We start from the raw sequence: 20,333 nt of genomic DNA, 5'->3' as shown, positions 1-20,333 counted from the left end.
AATTGACCACATTACACCTCAGTTGCATCTTATGAAACATAATTTTCATAAGTCTGATACAAAGTGTGTAATGGTATGAACAAATGGTGCTGTTTGGAGTCCCTCATGGGCACCACCTGGGTTCATATGCTTGCCAGATACCCCAAAGTAATTTTAAAGGGTGTCACACATGAGCACATGGGAGGCAGCTAAAGGGCTTAAAAGAATGTAATTCCCAATCAGACCAGGGGGTGGCAGAGTGCATTAATCCTGCGACCACGCCAGTTGTGATGGAACCAGGGGTGTCAGCAAGCCTCAAGCACGAACACACACAGTGTCCCCAGTTCAAATACAGGTGTGTTTATTACACCTCAATACTCAAAAGTAACACAAAGCTCAGATTTCTCCCTCTTCCCACTCCAGTGGAGTGTTGCCTCTCTTCCTCCCAGCTCTGACTCACCTGGATAAGGGAGTGCAGTCCCTTTTATTATGGACCCGGGAATACTTCCGGTGCCAGGGCAGTTGCCCAATGGAAATACTTCTGGGTCAAATGGAAGCCCAATTATAACACCCAGTGAGCCCAGCAGGGCTGCTCTGCAGGACCACATCTCCCAGCATGCCCTGCTGCCTTCCCTCTGGGGACCGATATCTGGGGCTGCTGCCATCTAGTGTGCTAGAGGAGGAAAAAGCCGCCAGCGACATCTTGATTCTTCAGTGGACTGACCGTGCACCTCTTCTGAACCTTCTTTCCAGGTTTGATCTGCTTCTTCTCCCTGGCCAGGATACCTGTCTGCCTACTAGGAGCCTCCAGTCCGGGTAAGGAATTATCCCCTCTTCTGGCCAGGATGTCCATGTGGCATCTACAATAGCTACCAGGAAGCACTTGTCGCACTTTGGATATATTTTTAGTATAAGGAACAGACAGACAGACAGAGAGGCCTGTGTTTCTGTGTAGTTGGGAACCTAATTTGATTATCTATGAAATCACAACAGAGCCCAGCCCTATCACTGTATAGTGGATGTTGTAGTATTTTGACATGCTTTTACCAGAATTCAATTGAACAACTGGAATTCTCTTTATAATGGTCCTCCTATATGGATTAAAATAAGTTCAAAACATCTCTGTCAGACCTGAAAGAAATCAAAAAGTGTGACTATTTAACACCTCAGTTGCATCTTATGATATATAATTTTCTTACATCTGCTACTGAATGTGCAATGGTATAAGCAAATGGTGCTGTTAGCAGTCCCTCATGGGCACAACCTGGGCTTATATGCTTGTTGGGTACCCCAAAAGTATTTCTAAATGGTTACCAGGAAGTAGTTGTCTCACTTTGGTCTTGGAGTTGGCAGGGTTAAGTTTGGCAAATGCTCAGTAGCAGAAAGGTAGTTATGGCCAGTTATATAGTGGAGTCAACTGAAGAAATTATTTGGATTATAGGTATTAGGTAGGTTATTATACTATTTGAGTATTTTTGTGTTTCTCCTCCTTTTTGCTGTCTCTGCACATATTCTTTTTTGATAAACTCTTGTTCTTTAGTCCTTTTGTTGGCTATAAAGTTTTGGGGTTTGACTACAAGTGCTTGAAGGCTACACGGATAAGACTACAGTGGTGTGAAAAACTATTTGCCCCCTTCCTGATTTCTTATTCTTTTGCATGTTTGTCACACAAAATGTTTCTGATCATCAAACACATTAACCATTAGTCAAATATAACACAAGTAAACACAAAATGCAGTTTGTAAATGGTGGTTTTTATTATTTAGGGAGAAAAAAAAAATCCAAACCTACATGGCCCTGTGTGAAAAAGTAATTGCCCCCTGAACCTAATAACTGGTTGGGCCACCCTTAGCAGCAATAACTGCAATCAAGCGTTTGCGATAACTTGCAATGAGTCTTTTACAGCGCTCTGGAGGAATTTTGGCCCACTCATCTTTGCAAAATTGTTGTAATTCAGCTTTATTTGAGGGTTTTCTAGCATGAACCGCCTTTTTAAGGTCATGCCATAGCATCTCAATTGGATTCAGGTCAGGACTTTGACTAGGCCACTCCAAAGTCTTCATTTTGTTTTTCTTCAGCCATTCAGAGGTGGATTTGCTGGTGTGTTTTGCGTCATTGTCCTGTTGCAGCACCCAAGATCGCTTCAGCTTGAGTTGACGAACAGATGGCCGGACATTCTCCTTCAGGATTTTTTGGTAGACAGTAGAATTCATGGTTCCATCTATCACAGCAAGCCTTCCAGGTCCTGAAGCAGCAAAACAACCCCAGACCATCACACTACCACCACCATATTTTACTGTTGGTATGATGTTCTTTTTCTGAAATGCTGTGTTCCTTTTACGCCAGATGTAACGGGACATTTGCCTTCCAAAAAGTTCAACTTTTGTCTCATCAGTCCACAAGGTATTTTCCCAAAAGTCTTGGCAATCATTGAGATGTTTCTTAGCAAAATTGAGACAAGCCCTAATGTTCTTTTTGCTTAACAGTGGTTTGCGTCTTGGAAATCTGCCATGCAGGCCATTTTTGCCCAGTCTCTTTCTTATGGTGGAGTCGTGAACACTGACCTTAATTGAGGCAAGTGAGGCCTGCAGTTCTTTAGACGTTGTCCTGGGGTCTTTTGTGACCTCTCGGATGAGTCGTCTCTGCGCTCTTGGGGTAATTTTGGTCGGCCGGCCACTCCTGGGAAGGTTCACCACTGTTCCATGTTTTTGCCATTTGTGGATAATGGCTCTCACTGTGGTTCGCTGGAGTCCCAAAGCTTTAGAAATGGCTTTATAACCTTTACCAGACTGATAGATCTCAATTACTTCTGTTCTCATTTGTTCCTGAATTTCTTTGGATCTTGGCATGATGTCTAGCTTTTGAGGTGCTTTTGGTCTACTTCTCTGTGTCAGGCAGCTCCTATTTAAGTGATTTCTTGATTGAAACAGGTGTGGCAGTAATCAGGCCTGGGGGTGGCTACGGAAATTGAACTCGGGTGTGATACACCACAGTTAGGTTATTTTTTAACAAGGGGGCAATTACTTTTTCACACAGGGCCATGTAGGTTTGGATTTTTTTTCTCCCTAAATAATAAACACCATCATTTAAAAACTGCATTTTGTGTTTACTTGTGTTATATTTGACTAATGGTTAAATGTGTTTGATGATCAGAAACATTTTGTGTGACAAACATGCAAAAGAATAAGAAATCAGGAAGGGGGCAAATAGTTTTTCACACCACTGTATTTGTTCCAACATAATACAGTATTTGTGTACACTGTTTAATTCATATGAACCTGAAATCATTTGACTTTGATCTTATAAAGTACTTACCTAAAACCTTGTGTCATACACATCGCATGGGAGGCTGCTAAAGGGTCTACATGAGAGTAATTCCATGCCAGACCAGGGGTTGGTGGAGTGCACTGGCCTTTTTTCTCACTTTCCTGCGGGCTATTCATGGGAAATTCCGCCTGGCCCTAGTGACGTCACTTCCGGTGAAGAACCTCTGACCGAAAAGACGTCCTGTTCCGGACTTTTTAATGACGTCACATCTGGGTCTGAACCTATGGAAGAGGACCCTTCCGCTTCCACCCTCAATGACATCACTTCTTTTTCTGGCCTTTAAAGCCGCCATGTTTGACTAACCTCATCAGTTCTGTTTTGGACTCTGTTCTGAGGACATCAGTGCTAGCAATTTAACAATTTGCAGTCAAGGAATATTATATGGGTGGCTGGCCCAAACCTTTTTATGACTTTTGTGTCTGCTTTTTACACAACTTGTTACACAACTCTTGGGAAACAATTGATTGGGCTTTGTGACTTCCACTCCTTGAAGGTCCTTCTGAAGTCTGCTTCTAAGACTTAATCACTCTTGATGCTCAAGTCCAGACTGAGGGGCCACATGTTCCCTCTGGCATTTCGATTGCTGTTCTATTGTGTACAAGGTTCAAGTTATTGTTGCTATTCAATGGAATTCGCTGCCACTACCACACTCTATAGTATGGTAGACATGGTCCTCTGGCACTGGAAGCACCACCCTTAATTTATCAGTCTATCCTGTTACATGATTTTGAAGCCTTTTTATGGCTGCACATTGTAATTAAACTAGACTTATATAGCTCCTTTTGGTGACTGTTTGTCTATCTCTATTTGCATGTTTCTTGCTTTGCTGTGTTATACTGAAACTGCACCTGCTTTTGTATAGCCGCCTTTGATATTTTCTAACTTGAAGCTGTCAGCATATCTTCAAATTCCACATTGTGTTTTTCAGTGCTGTGGATCTACAGTTGTTGACTTATGTTTTTAATGCTCAATGTGGATTTTTGGAACTGACTTCATACTAATAATATGTATCTATATATCACATTTTTAAAACTAAAGCGTGATAAAATTTAAGATTTAATCTTGTTTGTTCTCTTGTGATGGTGCATACTGTTAATCATCCCATATCATAAATCTGATTGAGTGATGCCTTTCATAATTAAAAAAAATCACTCTTTGTCTTCATTTTAGCCTAGTAATACAAAGATTTCCATATGCAAATTAACTGCAGCTGCAGGATTTGAGACAAACCTCTCCAGACACCATTGGGCTTCTTTGCTTGGTAGTAAGTTAGGAACACCATCAAGCTCATGGCAGGATGGGTTTGGTGCCTGGAAATCCATAGTAAGTGAACATATTACTGATAAATCTGAGGCTATGGGTATCACATTTTCAAGGACATTCTAGTAGTACAAAGTCGTCTTTGTTTTCAGATAATTTGCTTTTTCTCAGACATCAAAAATGCTTTTTTTCTGTGAGTCAGTATCAAAGACGGCTTGTCATTATTCTCATGTTGATTTACCCTCATGTTTATAATTTGATGTTGTCTATTCAAAAGTTCAATGATCTGCATTTTCATTTTTGCACCTATGAATAAATATGTAAAATCTGCAAGTAGGAAGATTTCTGTTTAAAAAGTAAACTACGATTATACATGCATATGGATTATTTAGTGAAAGTTTTAAAGCCTTATAGTTAAATTATGTGCCACACATCACAATTAGTATCTTCTAGGCAATACAGTGTCTTTTGATCTAATCATTTAGACAATTTGGACAATTTGTCAATTTAAAAACAACTTTAATTTAACCTTGACACATAATAATTAAAAAAAATTGAACTGTCTTGAAAAAAAAAGAATTTAATGGTAAACCAGTTTTATTGTGACATTACCACATGGTGTATCTTGTTATAACAATCTCAACAGGCTTCTTCCTTTTCCATTCAAATTCTTTGTAAAAGCAAGAAACCCAGATTCCACCGAGCTGTAGAAAACACATTACAGACAAAATATGTCTGCTAGCAATTTCACAGAGAAGAGCTATCTCGACCCTGTTTTGATTAAACTTTCAGTTGGCCTTTCCCATCTTCCTGTCAGGGTCAAGAGGTGAGGCTGGGAGGTTCTCCTTAGGAAGACCCTTTAGACCTGCTTAATCAAAAGACGCATTCATGGGGATCAAGCTTTCAAACCAGGTCAGTCACTTAAAAATTCTGATTTACATAACGTTGGCCACAATGCAATATAAAATGGTGAGAACAGGATTCGCCTTATGACCATCGACACTCCATGAGAGGGAACTTTGCCAAATATTCCCACACTTCTCATGCCTACCAGACAAAAAACCTTTAAGCATTCACACCTTTATTTCTGAAATATAGAATGTAGCAAATGGGATAGGCTCCAGCTGTACCACAACCCTGTTCTGGATAACCGGGTTGGGAAAATGGATGGATGGATGGATAGATAGATGAATGGATAATTTAAATACTTCTGCATGTTATATTACCTTCCTTATTTTCTTCACAGCTATTAGCCTGTTGTTTGTTTTCAGATATTTATATGGGTTTGAGAAATAGTCATGGATGTCTTCACAAATCCAGTGCAGCAATTAGTACTATGTTTATTTGATTTATCTCCTGTTAACAGTGTGAAAATGACTACATAGACTGTGAGAGGGAGACCAGCATTTGTCAAAGAAAAGGTGAGGCTTACAATCAACTGTGTCAACTAGCGTCACTAAACTACTGTCACTTCTAACAAGTCAACTGAACTTGGCACTTGAGAGAACAGTAATGGTCTCCCTGGTGTGCTCTTCCATGCAGTGAACTGTCACTCAGCAGCACCAATTTCTGCTCCAGGGAATCTGCCACCCCTTGTGTGCTTTTCTAATTTGCTTTTCACTCTCTTTGAATTTTTTTTTTAAAGTTAGTACTCATTGACATTCCCCTGAATGCGTGTCTAAAAGCATTCAGGTGTGTGCTAGGAGCGAATTCCCTTACAATGACATCTCTTAGGCTCACAAGCTGTCTTCTCTCATCTAGTGACCCCTCAAACTATATCACTCATTTTGTTTCCTTGTTGGTTGTAGGATTCCACTACGCATTCCTCTTTAAAATGGGCAAAGTTATTAGAGACAAGTAGGGAGTTAACCAGTTTTTGTTAACTCTGAGATTTTGTTTGAAAGTCTGCATTACAGCTTCATAAGGGTCAGATAAACTTGGTACTTATATTAATGAAGAATTATGCAGACACCAAAGTTTGCTTCCATACTGTATTTTGCCCACAAATGCATTTAACTGTTTTTAGTGTGAAGTTAATAGCACTATGAAATATAAAAAATTAAATTATTTATTTATTTTCCAGATTTGCTTTTTTCCAATACAGACCAATAAGAAGCCAGAGCTTAAGAGCCTACATAACTAAACGAAAGCTGTAGCTGGTATTGTTATTTCACCCATAATACTTTAGTGAAAAAGTGCAAATAGTGATTTTTACCTACATACTGTAAAATGCCATTTGAACAAAAAAGCTAATTTTAAGCCACAAGTTATATGTCATGTGGCCAGTTTCTTATGAAGCTACTCATTGAAATAAATTAATGTCTTTGCTTTAAGATACTGTGGAACACACCTATGTAGTTATTTGAGAACATCTGGGATATTTTAATGCTTTAAAGTTTAAAGAGTTAGAATGTTACTGCATACATCAAAATGATCTGAATTTTTTTTTAACTTTGGGGTTTGTATCTAATACTAAAGCAGAGGTACTACAGCATAACTGGATGTAGAAATTGCCTTTACGAATGTTTCTGAAATTCTATCCTGAGGACAACTGTGGCTACTTGTTTTTATTCCGACTAACTTCCCAAGCAGCATACCATTTCAACTTTTAATTGATCTAATTAATTTACTTTATTTGCCATTTACAATTTCTTGCATACGGAATTTATGTTTTGCATAGCCTCGCTTATTCTGTTTTATGGTCAGAGCACAGGGTTAGCTCTTTGTATAGTACCCTTGGAGATCCCAGCAGAGTAGCACTCCTTCTATCATTGTCGAGATTCGAACCAGCAACCTTTAAGTTACCTGCCCACAGAGCCACCACACTGCCATTAGCCATCACTCCACCAATATTTAGTGAACTGTTCTTGTTTTTAACATATTCTATGAAATTTTAAGACATTTATATATTTCCAGAACTTGAAATGCTCACGTTTCCTTTACCATTTTTTTTCTTAAGTAATTGTTTTCTCTTTAGAATTTGCTCCCTCAATTGTATTCAATTGCTGACAATACTGAATACTAAAAGGAATTCATTACTTTAGTGCCACATTTACACATTTGCTTTTTTTCAAGTAATGTTTCTTAATGAACAGACAAATAAATAATAATAACAATAATATATTTTGTTTTATGTTGTTTTTAAGTAACATTTATTCATAAAATAACATTCTTTAAACTGAAGTTTGGGTCACGACAGGCTGGATTTTATTAGGCACAAGGCAAGCACTGGCTTACTCTCAGGACTTACTCACTCAAACCGTCATGCAACGTCAATATGGAATTGTCATTTAACCAGATATGCATGTCTGAAATGTGCGTGTGTTTGGAAAGGTAACCAGAGTACAAAGATTAAAACCTACACAGACACAAAGAAAATGTGCAAAATCCACATGTACGACAATAAGGTTTTGGACTCCAACCTGGGACACTGTTTTCTGTAAGAAAGCAGTGCTAACCACTTTTTCATTGTCTCGCCCTCTATTTATTCATCTTTTGCTTGCTTACAAGTGTTTTTCATTTCATTTTCAGTGTTTGCAACACAGTTATGATGTCACTGTGGCTTCAGTGTATGTGTTTGTGTTGTGTGAGCATGTATGGGCTGCAAGTATGTGAAAGCATATAACTTTAAGTAGGGTAACCAGAGGTAAGCAATCAGGTTTTTTGATCTTATAAGGATAGTTATAAGCCATTTTCATGACTTTTTAAATGTTTGATATATAAACTGCTCAAAAAATTAAAGGAAAACTTTGAAAACACATCAGATCTCAATGGGAAAAAAATCCTGCTGGATATCTATACTGATATGGACTGGGTAATGTGTTAGGAATGAAAAGATGTCACATTGTTTGATGGAAATGAAAATTATCAACCTACAGAGGGCTGAATTCAAAGATACCTCGAAAATCAAAGTGAAAAAATGATGCGGCAGGCTACCCCATTTTGCTGAAATTTCATTGCAGCAACTCCAAATCATACTCAGTAGTTTGTATGGCCCCCACGTGCTTGTATGCATGCCTGACAACGTCGGGGCCTGCTCCTAATGAGCCAACGGATGGTGTCCTGGGGGATCTCGCACTGATCTGGAGCAGGGCATCACTGAGCTCCTGGACAGTCTGAGGTGCAACCTGGCAGCGTCAGATGGACCAAACATAATGTACTAGAGGTGTTCTATTGGATTTAGGTCAGGCGAGCATGGGGGGTCAGTCAATGGTATCAATTCCTTCATCCTCCAGGAACTACCTGCATACTCTTGCCACATTAGGCCGGGCATTGTCGTGCACCAGGAGAAACCCAGGACCCACTGCACCAGCATAGGATCTGACAATGGGTCCAAGGACTTCATCCCAATACCTAATGGCAGTCAAGGTGTCGTTGTCTAGTCCATAGAGGTCTGTGTGTCCCTCCATGGACCATCACTGACCCCTCATCAAACCAGTCACGCTGAACGATATTACAGGCAGCATAACGTTCTTCACGGCTTCTCCAGACCCTTTCACGTTTGTCAAATGTGCTCAAGGTGAACCTGCTCTTATCTGTGAAAAGCACAGGGCGCCAGTGGTGGACCTGCCAATTCTGGTATTCTATGGCAAATGCCAATCGAGCTCCACTGTGCTGGGAAGTGAGCACACGGCTTATTAGAGAACATCGGACCCTCAGGCCACCCTCATGAAGTCTGTTTCTGATTGTTTGGTCAGAGACACACCAGTGGCCTGCTGGAGGTCATTTTGTAGGGCTCTGGCAGTGTTCATTCAGTTCCTCCTTGCTCAAAGGAGCAAATACTGGTCCTGCTGATGGTTTAAGGGCCTTCTACGGTCCTGTCCAGCTCTCCTAGAGTAACTGCCTGTCTCCTGGAATCTCTTCCATGCCCTTGAGACTGTGTTGGGAGACACAGCAAACCTTCTGGCAATGGCATATATTTATGTGCCATCCTGGAAAAGTTGGACTACCTGTGCAACCGCTGTATGGTCCAGGTATCACCTCATGCTGCCAGTAGTGACACTGACCGTAGCCAAATGCAAAACTAGTGAAAAAACAGTCCGAAAAGATGAGGAGGGAAAATGTCAGTGGCCTCCAAAAGTTAAACCATTCCTGTTTCCTCAACCTACCGTTCAACTCTCCCTGTCTGTAACACATTGTAAGACTCAACGGTGAAGCCTTCAGAAGAATGTCACTTCTACTACCAACACAGATTACCTAATATTTAAAGGGTATTAATAAGTGGGTATGCACTTCACTTTTATACAAGACCTGAATTTGAATCTAATCTACATTTCTTTTCAAAATCCACATTAAAGTTAATAGAATCTTGACTGACATTGTTGGGGATACTAACTAGCTAGTGATAATGCTGTGGTACATGTCTACCTCCCTCTAATAATGCAAAAACAAAGAATTTTTCATCTCTTTTAAAGATCTTTGACAACTCTATAATAAATATTTAAAAACCAGTAGAGAATTATCATGTTTTTTAAACAAAAATGACTTTCCATGGATTAACAAAGTTGTCCTTACCATCTACTAAGCTACAACTCCATCCATGCATTATATTGCAGACTCTGCGATTGACTGTTGCTGGATGTTGAGGTGGAGCTAATTCCCAAGATTCCTCCATATTCAGATGTGCAGTATATACCAGATGGTAATAGTTAAAGCAAGGATTTGTCCACGTGAATACATTCTCTTTAATAGTCTAGTTGCTATGCAACTACTGCCATAACATGTTTGTCCTATGATTTAGAATTGTATGCCAACGCTTAGAAATGTAAAGTTTCCATAAATATTCTTTTTCTTTAATTCTTTTTGATTCTATTTAAAGAAATGTCTCTACAATGTATCAGACTTAACATTTAGATAAAAGAGGCGGTCAAGGGATAAAAATAATTTATGTGATATTAAAATAAATAGTAGATTTAAAGAAAGGCTTTAACAATATGTGTATGCATTACTTAAACAAACAGATATTAATAACATAGATAATTCACCAAATATTCCAGGCAAATAAAGTGAGATCTCTGTGGTTAGATGAACATATATACTGTATTTAATTTATAAAATTTTCAATAGTTTTGTAGCTGATTGCTTATATTCATTCCCCTTCCCCTAATATATTTTTTTTTACTAATGCTGTGTTACCGTCTGTTTATTTTATCCGTGGTGAATATGTGTTATTACTGTATTGTTAATCATAAACATCTCCCCCATAGGTAAAATTTGTAATTCAGACTACTGTATGTTTTAATATGTTATATACCTTATGTTTGCCAGGGTAATTCATTAATCCTTTTAGTCTATTTTCTTATTTCAGTTTTAGGGTTGCAGAAAACTTCAGCCTATACTGAGAGGATCAGGGAAAACAGACTAACTGTTCCTGGACTGAGTGACAATCCATGGTAGGGCTTATTTGTGTACTCAACTACATTCACTAATACCAATCCAGTTTTTAGTTGTAAATCATAGTAGTCTTCATGTCTATTGAGGGTTGAAGAAAGGTGCCAGTAGCCCTGTGTAAACAGTGGTGAGGTTAGGACAGGCTGGGGAGCATGCAGTGGTACAGCTTGTTTACACACCCACCACATGAGAAACAGCTTGGGATCCTAGTTGGCAACCCCCCTGGAAATGACCATCTATCAGCCGCAGCCGGGTGTTTCCTGCGCTTCCCCTTGGACATGTTCAGCTGCTTGGGTCCTCAAAAATGAGGAATGTGCCTCATTCGGGAAGTGATCACTGATCCTATTGAACATGACCTTAGCAAGGACCTTACCTGGCACAGAGAGCAGTGTTAGCAGTTGCAGTTTCCACAATCCAGGCGATTACCCTTCCTTTTCTAGAAAGGAATGGCAAATCCAATTTTCCCGTCAGATGGGATGACGCCTGTCTCCCAAATGGAAGCAAAGACTGCTTGCAATGACAGGAGGACAGCCTTACCACCATCCTGGATGCCACAGATCCCTGCAACCTTTCCTACTCTCAGTTGGTTCACCACCTGTATAATCTCAGTGAGATAGGGTGGTTCACAGCTAATTGGAGGATCAGACTCAAGAACCATGGATCCATAGATGTCCAACGTCCTAGCCAGAGGATCAGCTTTAAATAGCTGCCCAAACTAGTCAGCCCAGCGGGTCACAACTGCAGTGCCATCTGTAAGGACCATTCCATCAAACTCCCTGACTGCAACTCTCCAAGGAACAGATTTAGATGTGCATAATGCTTCAATCCCTCTACAAGCAGGAAGTGGGTCACTACACCACAGATGGTATATCACTTGCTCACAGGGTCCTTTATGAAATGTCTCCTTATCTGCCCTCAGAGCCCTTGCAGCTGTCCTTCTCAGTTCCTGGTACAGACCAGAGTTGCCATCAAGTCATGCGCTACAACACATCGCTACGATATCCAGGGTGCAATGAGAGATTAATCACCTCCTTATGGGAAGGTCTTGTCATGGAAGGTCTCCCATATCACATTAGGATCAGCAGTCTCCCCAGAGTCTGCAAGTTACACAAACTGCATGCAAACACATCAGAAACAGCCTGATCTTGGAGTCTGGCCAGATCCAGCCTCGTTCTCCTAGTAGATGGTAGCCTAATGGACCTAAGCTAGATCTTCAGAGTAGCAACAACTAGTCTGTGGTCAGAATTCACAAAGAGGACACATCTGTAGACCTTGAGTTGTGTAGGAGCCTCCAGTGTCTGCCCACAAGGATGTGATCAATTTCCTTCACCAGTATTGGAGTACCAAGTCCAACGATCCAGCGATCCGCAGCCCCTGACCTTTTGCAAAGTCAAGGAACATGGAGCCACTTTTGCCACGGTTGCCAGATCCATGGGGACAGACACAGTCCTCATAGCCAGCCTTGTTAGTGCCAGTGGTCACAATGAAGTCACCCATGACCAGAGGAGTGTCACCTTGCAGGCACCCATCAACCACCGAGCGAAGTTGAGAATAAAATGTCTCCCTCACATCACTCACCATGTTTGGAGCATACACTGAAACAACAGACAAGGCACCCAGAGAGTGCCTTAATCTGAGTCTCATAATACACTCATTGAAAGGAGTGACATTGGAAACCATTGGAAGGAGCTGATCCGCCACAGCAACAGATACTCCACGAATGTGACAGCCATCAGAGTGACCAGACCAATAAAAGGTGTACCCACCTACAGAGATCTGGCCATTCCCAGATCTGCACACCTCAGAGACTGCTGCCACTGAAATGTGGAATTTACAAAGCTTCTCCAGCAGTAGAGGAAGATGATCATCATGCCAGAGAGACAAAACATTCCACGCACCTATCGGGATGGGCTGATAAATGGGCTGATCACCAAAGAGAGAATGTTATTTGCTGTCAGTCTGTTTTCTAATGAGAGGTTTGAAGTGAAACACAAACTCATGCCTCAGTTTCGTTGTTCGTTGTAAAGCATCTGTTAATACAGTTTATTTGTTTATGACCACTGTCCTCTTAATACTCTGGCGTGTGCCAATCGTGATTTAATGGAGAGTGAAAAGCAATGTGCAGTCCTGATGCAGGGTACAGCAATGATGCTCAGACACAAGGAAGGTTCTCCATTTCAGTTCTGATGCCTGGTTTTGGCCACTGTCAGTGGACTGACCCTTTGAGTCCTCTCAGGGAAGCCTAAATGAAAATTGAAACATGTTCAGACACCCCCAGAAGGAAAAACAAGAGCAAGAGTGAACATTGAATTAGAAGACTGATGAATGCCTTTATGGTTTGGGCAAAAGATGAGCACAAACGCATGGTGCAGCAGAACCTTGATATGCACAATCCAAAACTCGGTAAAATGCTAGGTAAGTCATGGAAGTCCTTATTGGTAAGTGAAAAGTGCCCGTTCGTTGAGGAGGCAGAGAAGCTGAGGGTGCAGCACATGCAGGATCACCCAAACTACAAATGCAGGAGAAAACAAGCTAAGCACATCAAGCGGCTGGAGCCCAGATACTGAGTGCATGGTGTGTCCAATCAGTCTGGAGCCCCGCGTGTGCGTGGACAGTATCGGGGTGAACTATCACAACCCCTGCTATCAGGATCAACTGACGTATTACAGAGGGGTGCAGGCCATGGGGACCCATTTCGACTGTTACAGCTTGCCTGCCCCAGATACCTTGCCTCTAGTCATAGCTGAGCTCTTGTACTGTGTATGACATTAACCTGTATCTGGCCCTGCAAGGGGTTGAGGGTTGGTGGCAGGATTGTGCATCTCCAAAACACATGCAGGACTCCTTTCTGCTCTCTGGTGTGGTGCTGAGGCGTCGCCTGCTGCACAGCAGCACTCGGATAAACAGTGGGAGAGTGAAATTTCAAACATGCAGTGACGGGACTGAGGTTCAAATCCATTCTCCTGGAGCAATGATGACAATGATTAACAGTGCACCTTTTCCTCTGTAATATTTAAATAAAATTTTCATTCACTCATTTGTTCATAATTTGTGTGCTTAGAATAATCTTTGATTCTAAAATTCTAAAAGTCTAAAATACCTGTAAAATCTTTGTTCCACATGTATAACAGAATGCCTTTTGCCTCTTTGCCAATTTCAAGAATAAGTTTCACCTTTTTGGAGTGGACATAGAGTAGATATCAATTTTTGCTAGATTATACTGAAATAAAGGTAACTAACAAAATAAATGAAAAAATCTATGTACAGTAAAGGTGACAAATGATATTCTATTAACTTTGGACTTGGGCTCTACTGCAATCTTAGTCTTACTGGATCTCAGTGCGGCATTTGACATAGTGGAAATGGGTCGAGTCCTACCTAAAAGGTAGATCTATGTCCGTTAACATAATGATAATGATGTCAGGAACCAAAGTATCATCTTCGAGTCGTCAGAAAGTTGTGAAAAACAAATCTCTATGGTGGAAAAGTCCAGTTTTTACCAACTGAGGTAAATTTCTAAACTAAAATCCTTTCTATCATAGAAGGAGTTGAAAACAGTCATTCATGTCCTTATTACATCTCGCCTAAATTATTGTAATTCCTTATATGTGGGTCTGCAAAAATCTGCTCTGTCGGGCCTTCAGCTGGTTCAAAACGCTGCAGCTAGATTCTTAATTGGGTCAAGGAAAAAGGGTCACATCTCCCCCATTTTAGCCTCTCTCCACTGGCTACAGGTGAGGTGTTGCATTGATTTTAAAATCTTGTTGTTTGTTTTTAAAGCCTTGCATGGTCTCGCTCCAAAATATATCTGTGACCTTCTTCACCCCTATGAGCACTGAGGTCATCTGGACAACTTGTCCTTGTAGTGCCAAGATCTTGGCTGAAATCGAGGGAAGAGAGAGCTTTCTCAGTTGTTGCTCCTAGGCTTTGGAATGACTTGCCTTTTCACATCAGGTCTTCATCCTCTGTCAATGTTTTTAAAAGTCGCCTTAAGACTTACTTGTTTTCTTCTGCTTTTCACTGTGTATAATGGGATTGTGGTGGCTGTTATAATTGGTTGTCTTATTGATATGCTTCTGTATGATTGTTTGCATTGTGTTTATTTTAATGCTTCTTTGTACAGCACAATGGCGCAACCTCTGTTGTTTTAAATATGCTTTTATAAATAAATAATCTAATCTTAATTGGGAGCTTTGATCACCACCAGAACGGTTTAAATTTACATTGGTATTGATTCTTCAGATGTGTGGAATTGTGTTGGAGGGATGCTGCATCATCCTTCTGTTACAAATATAATAATTTAATCTGATAAAAAATGCTGTATAGATATTGTTCCAGTATCCACTCTGAGTGCTCAATGGGCTTTAGGTTTAATGTTGAGAATGGATATAATATATCAGTTATACAAATTTTGCAGTTTTATAATCTTTCTCAAGCCCTGCAGATTTGGGCATTATCATCGTAGAAGATTCCACTATTATTAAAAGAAATGTTTCACCAAATGATCAACTTAATCATTGAGAACTGTCCTGTATTTATATGTATTTACCTTGCTCTTTAAGAGAGTTTTCAGGCTTAAAAGTATTGTGCTTACATAAATATATTATTGAACCTAATTCAGGGCTGACAGCACTTGGCAAAGGCAGTAACCAACCCTGAACGGGGCATATCTACAGAGCAGGGCCTAAATGTGCACGTACACAAACTCACAAATGATCAATTTGGAATCGACAATCAAACTAACATGCACATGTTTGGATTGTGGGTGGAAAACTGGACTACCCAGTAAAAAAAAACCTTGCAGACTTGAGGAAAAAATTATTACTTTTCTTAAACAACAAATTGTGGAATTCAAACCCCATTGACACTGGTTCTATAACACAGCATCACTAACTACAGTACTAATGTCTCTGAATGTAAACCAAGACATAATATAAAAGAGCCACCATAGCCCTCCAGTGCAGAAATCAACATTATTATGATCACTTATTATAAACAAGGTGAAACATGACTCATCTGATTATTTGAAGTTTTCCACTGTCCTGTAGATAACTGCTTGTGTTCTCTGCACGACCTTTACTCACAAAAACACTTTACTCATTAATTAGGAGATTGAACATTGCAAGCCAGTTATAATATTCTTAACTGTCACGTTATCAAGGAACTGTTCTTGCTGAACTTTCATTTACTTTCTGAGCTACTTATGTCAGTCACAATTTGTATAGTAAGACAGTAGAAAATATGATATGTGAAGTAGCTAGCTTTCTATTCAAGCAGTATCAACATATTAAAAATAACAGTAATCCATCCATCCATTTTCCAACCCGTGGAATCCGAACACAGGGTCACGGGGGTCTGCTGGAGCCAATCCCAGCCAACACAGGGCACAAGGCAGGAACCAATCCTGGGCAGGGTGCCAACCCACCGCAGGACACACACAAACACACCAAGCACACACTAGGGCCAATTTAGAATCGCCAATCCACCTAACCTGCATGTCTTTGGACTGTGGGAGGAAACCGGAGCGCCCGGAGGAAACCCACGCAGACACGGGGAGAACATGCAAACTCCACGCAGGGAGGACCCGGGAAGCGAACCCGGGTCCCCAGGTCTCTCAACTGCGAGGCAGCAGCACTACCCACTGCGCCACCGTGCCGCCCATAACAGTAGTTAAAAATGTAATAAACTGTGTATAATAATAAAAAATGATTAAAACTGGCAAATGATGATTTGTTGAAAAAACAGAGAGAAAAGAATTTAAGTAGTGCTGTTTCATTGACTACACAGACCTTGGATGATAAAGCACAAGCTCATATGTCAGAATATAATAAAGATGTGAGGTTAATTTTTCTAAAGTTCATAATTTATATCACTGTATTTTTTTTTGTATTTTAAGAAGTTGCCATTTAGGTACTATGATGAAAGTGTTTATTCTCATAATAGGTAATTATCTTATCCAACTTTAAACTTCTCTAGCGCTGACTCAGTGCTTTTAGTTATTATTGTGTCATAATGTGCTTTGTTAAAAAATATAAATTTTATGAGATCTTCTTCAACCTGAAACAAGTCATAATAAAAATCAAAGCTGCACTGGCTTTCCTTCCAGTTTGATATTAATTTCTTTTTCAGCTATAGACAATTTGATCAGCCAGAAAGTACTGGACTTGTTAAATATATTATACTCACTGTACATCCTTTACATCATAGTAGCAGAAATTAAAATATGAGACCAATCGGTTCAACTCCTTTACAAAGTTTTGACTCAGAATATGTGTTGACAGTATTTTTGGAATCAAACTCACTAGGTTCAAACTGTCATTTTTATTTTACTCTCTGTGATAGCTAGTTTCTTGTTTTTCAAAATTAAAATGTCAGCTCAGCTCAGCTTACTCTTCTTAACACGAATGAAGCAGAGACTTTGCTAAATTGTCTGAAAAGGTTATTGTGGCTGCTGCTTCAGAAAGGTGTAATACTTCTCAAAAGATCTAGTTTTTTTTAACTGTAATGTGTTTTTTTCATAATCTATTTTTCCTTGTTATTAAACTGTATACATCTTGTTTGATTTATTTTTCTCATCAAACATCTTTTATACAGTGGGTGAGGCAGGCTTTAACTAGATAAAACATTCTTAGAAGAGCTGTTTTCATACATACTTGGTTTATAACAACAGACTTACAGATGGGTGGGGATCTGTTGTGATTTCTATCTGACCCCTCTCCTAGAATTGCTGTCTGTAGACCACAGAAAATATCTTACATCTTTCAAACATCTATAGACACCCTATGTTAATTTCCTTGTAAACAAAATTCTACTCTTATACACAGGAAAAACATGGTCTATTACTTACCAATATTGTATAGCAATGAAGTAGATATACTCTGTTACTGTGCCTGAGTATGTTTTGAGAATATTCTTAATTTACTTGATTATAAAAGTTTCTCTACACCTTTACTTCACTACATTTTCAAATGCAAATTCTCCTTTGACTCTGATATCTTTTGCTGGATATTTCCATGGCTCATGCTGTGACATTCAGAAGCTGTCCTCATGGCAACCTACCAAACTGATCTGCAGGCTGCAGTGTGTTCAGGTGCTGTAGTTTACTCATTTTTTCATATGTGTTGCTAACAAGTCTTCTCACATTGGGTGTCACGGGTCTAAAACAGAAATGATTACAATAATTTTAATGAATGATGAAAATAGCCAATAATAAATAACCAAAAAAATAATAATAACCAATAATAACCAACATAACCAATGAATAGCCAAAAGCCCATTTCATTGAATGTGAAACTAGATGTGATAAAGTCTAGGTAAAGCACTTTATTAAACACTATTAAGGTTTGTTTTGATGACTAACATTATTTTTACATTCATTCTGTCAGTTTGTATGTAGATTAGTGTTATTTGAACAACATTGGGGGTCATTTGTGTTGCCAAGGAACTCTTAAAAAAGAGTTTATTTATTTAAACTAATTGTAATTGGGTGTTTGTGTTACAAAAATACAGCTTACTAGAGGGTTTTCAAGAACACACTTAATGTCACTGCTTCACATTGCAGTTACTTAGCTCATATTTTAGTGATTGTAATACAAATTACACACAAAAACAAAGTAATCTATATAGTGGTAGAGTGGTAGTGCTGATGTCTCGCGAGAAGGAGTCCTGGGTGCTCCATGCGTGGAGTTTGCACGTTCTCTCCATGCCTGCATGGGTCTCCGCCTCCAGCCCAAAGACATGCAGGGTAGGTGGCCTAACGGCCTATCTGGGGCTTGTTCCTACCTTGTGTCCAAGCTGGGCTCCAGCTTCACTGTGACCCTATTCCAGATAAGTTAGCCTCAAAACTGAATGGATGTATATAATATGGGGAGAGATAAGTATAATTAATATCAAATACTTTCAACTTCTACTTGAAGTTTTCTCATTGGCAAATTTTACTTTTATTTCAGTAAATTTTCAGAAAGGCATCTATACTTTTATTCAAGCATGGTGATTGAGAGCTTTATACAACAACACTGCTGCTTAACTCAGTGGCACATAAACAATCAAAATTGAAAGGTCATATCACATTGAAATTAATTAGTTTTTCTGGAAGTAATAACTATAGTTCCTACACTTGCTTCAAATTAAATCAAACAAAAACACAAAACTGAGCCTAACAAAAAGAACTCAATGTGTGGCCCATGTTAATTTCAAGATGACAGAGTAAACGTCTGAGCCTCACTATGCAACATAGATACTATTTGTTATATTTTGTTCACCCAAATGATTCTCTCCTGCAAATTCAGAGGCTTATGGCAGACATCTGTATACTCTTTGGGGGTTACTCAGAATTTGCTAGAACAGTTGAATGGATTTGATTTCCTGAATCTCTATGCTGCCAGTGCATCCAGATGCCATGAGATTACTAAAAGGGGTTCAGAAAATTGTAACACCTCTGTTTGCTGAACAGAACATAGTCACTCTTTTACAAGACATTTAGTATGCCTGTACATTATAAATGACCTCTTAGCAAGTCTCACAATTTCTTGTTCTATGAACAAAATACAGCTTACAAATACAGAGGCTGACCCCAAATCTCGTCAGATAGTCTCTTGCAGTTTTGTCCACTGTTTATTAAAGAAAAATTAATCTGATGTCACCTCAGGCAGAGGTACAAGAATTCCACAAGCGCAAATACCTTTATGAGGTATGCATGTTTATTTGCACCATTTGTAGGACTGAAATGAGTGGGCAGTGTCAGGGGATTATACATTCTGCACTGTTGGAACAAACAACTGTTGCCATTCTTGTGTGTTTTCTCATATACTAAGGTCTCTTTGAGCATTAGCCTCCCATATGTGAACCACCTAATGACAGTAGACGTATGTAATTGTGTGTAGCATTATAATATATAACCTTCAATAAAATCATATCATAAATGATAAGTTATATTACCTTGGTATCTGTTATACTCATTGCAGGTGACATGTTAAGTCAATATAATCACCTTTTGGCTACTATTTTTACTTACAATCGAGGAACACAAAAGTTTATTGTATTAACAAAAATTACAATATAGAGGACATATTATAGGTGATTATGACAGCAGTCTTGCAGTTTTGTCCAAGTTATGAAGTAATCCATTAGTTGTGGTACAGATAGCATGTTAACGCAGAAGTAAAACAAACCTGTACTTTTTAAATTCTTGACTAAGAAAGCATCACCTCAATGATGCCACTGAACTTAAGTCTAGTTTCCTTCTTACAAATACACAGGATTTTGTCTTACTTCACAACAGATTTTTCTTAACAAATTAAAAGGTTTACACATTAAGAAAAACATATCTAGCATTCACAAATTCTAAGAAAACACATATATCCAATTTGAAATGGAAT

The 20,333-nt window shown here is 39.3% G+C and overlaps 1 pseudogene; it reads left to right on the top strand.

The window, feature by feature from the left end:
- The first annotated feature begins 13,073 nt into the window (after nucleotides 1–13,073).
- LOC114654155 (transcription factor Sox-17-alpha-A-like) lies at nucleotides 13,074–14,311 on the top strand (annotated as a pseudogene).
- The last annotated feature ends 6,022 nt before the right edge of the window (nucleotides 14,312–20,333 follow it).

The sequence above is a fragment of the Erpetoichthys calabaricus genome, chromosome 7 (genome assembly GCF_900747795.2).
Source record: "Erpetoichthys calabaricus chromosome 7, fErpCal1.3, whole genome shotgun sequence".
Classification (NCBI taxonomy): Eukaryota; Metazoa; Chordata; class Cladistia; order Polypteriformes; family Polypteridae; genus Erpetoichthys; species Erpetoichthys calabaricus.
The sequence above is the reverse complement of the archived record's forward strand: the minus strand, read 5'-3'. Positions and strand labels throughout refer to the sequence as shown.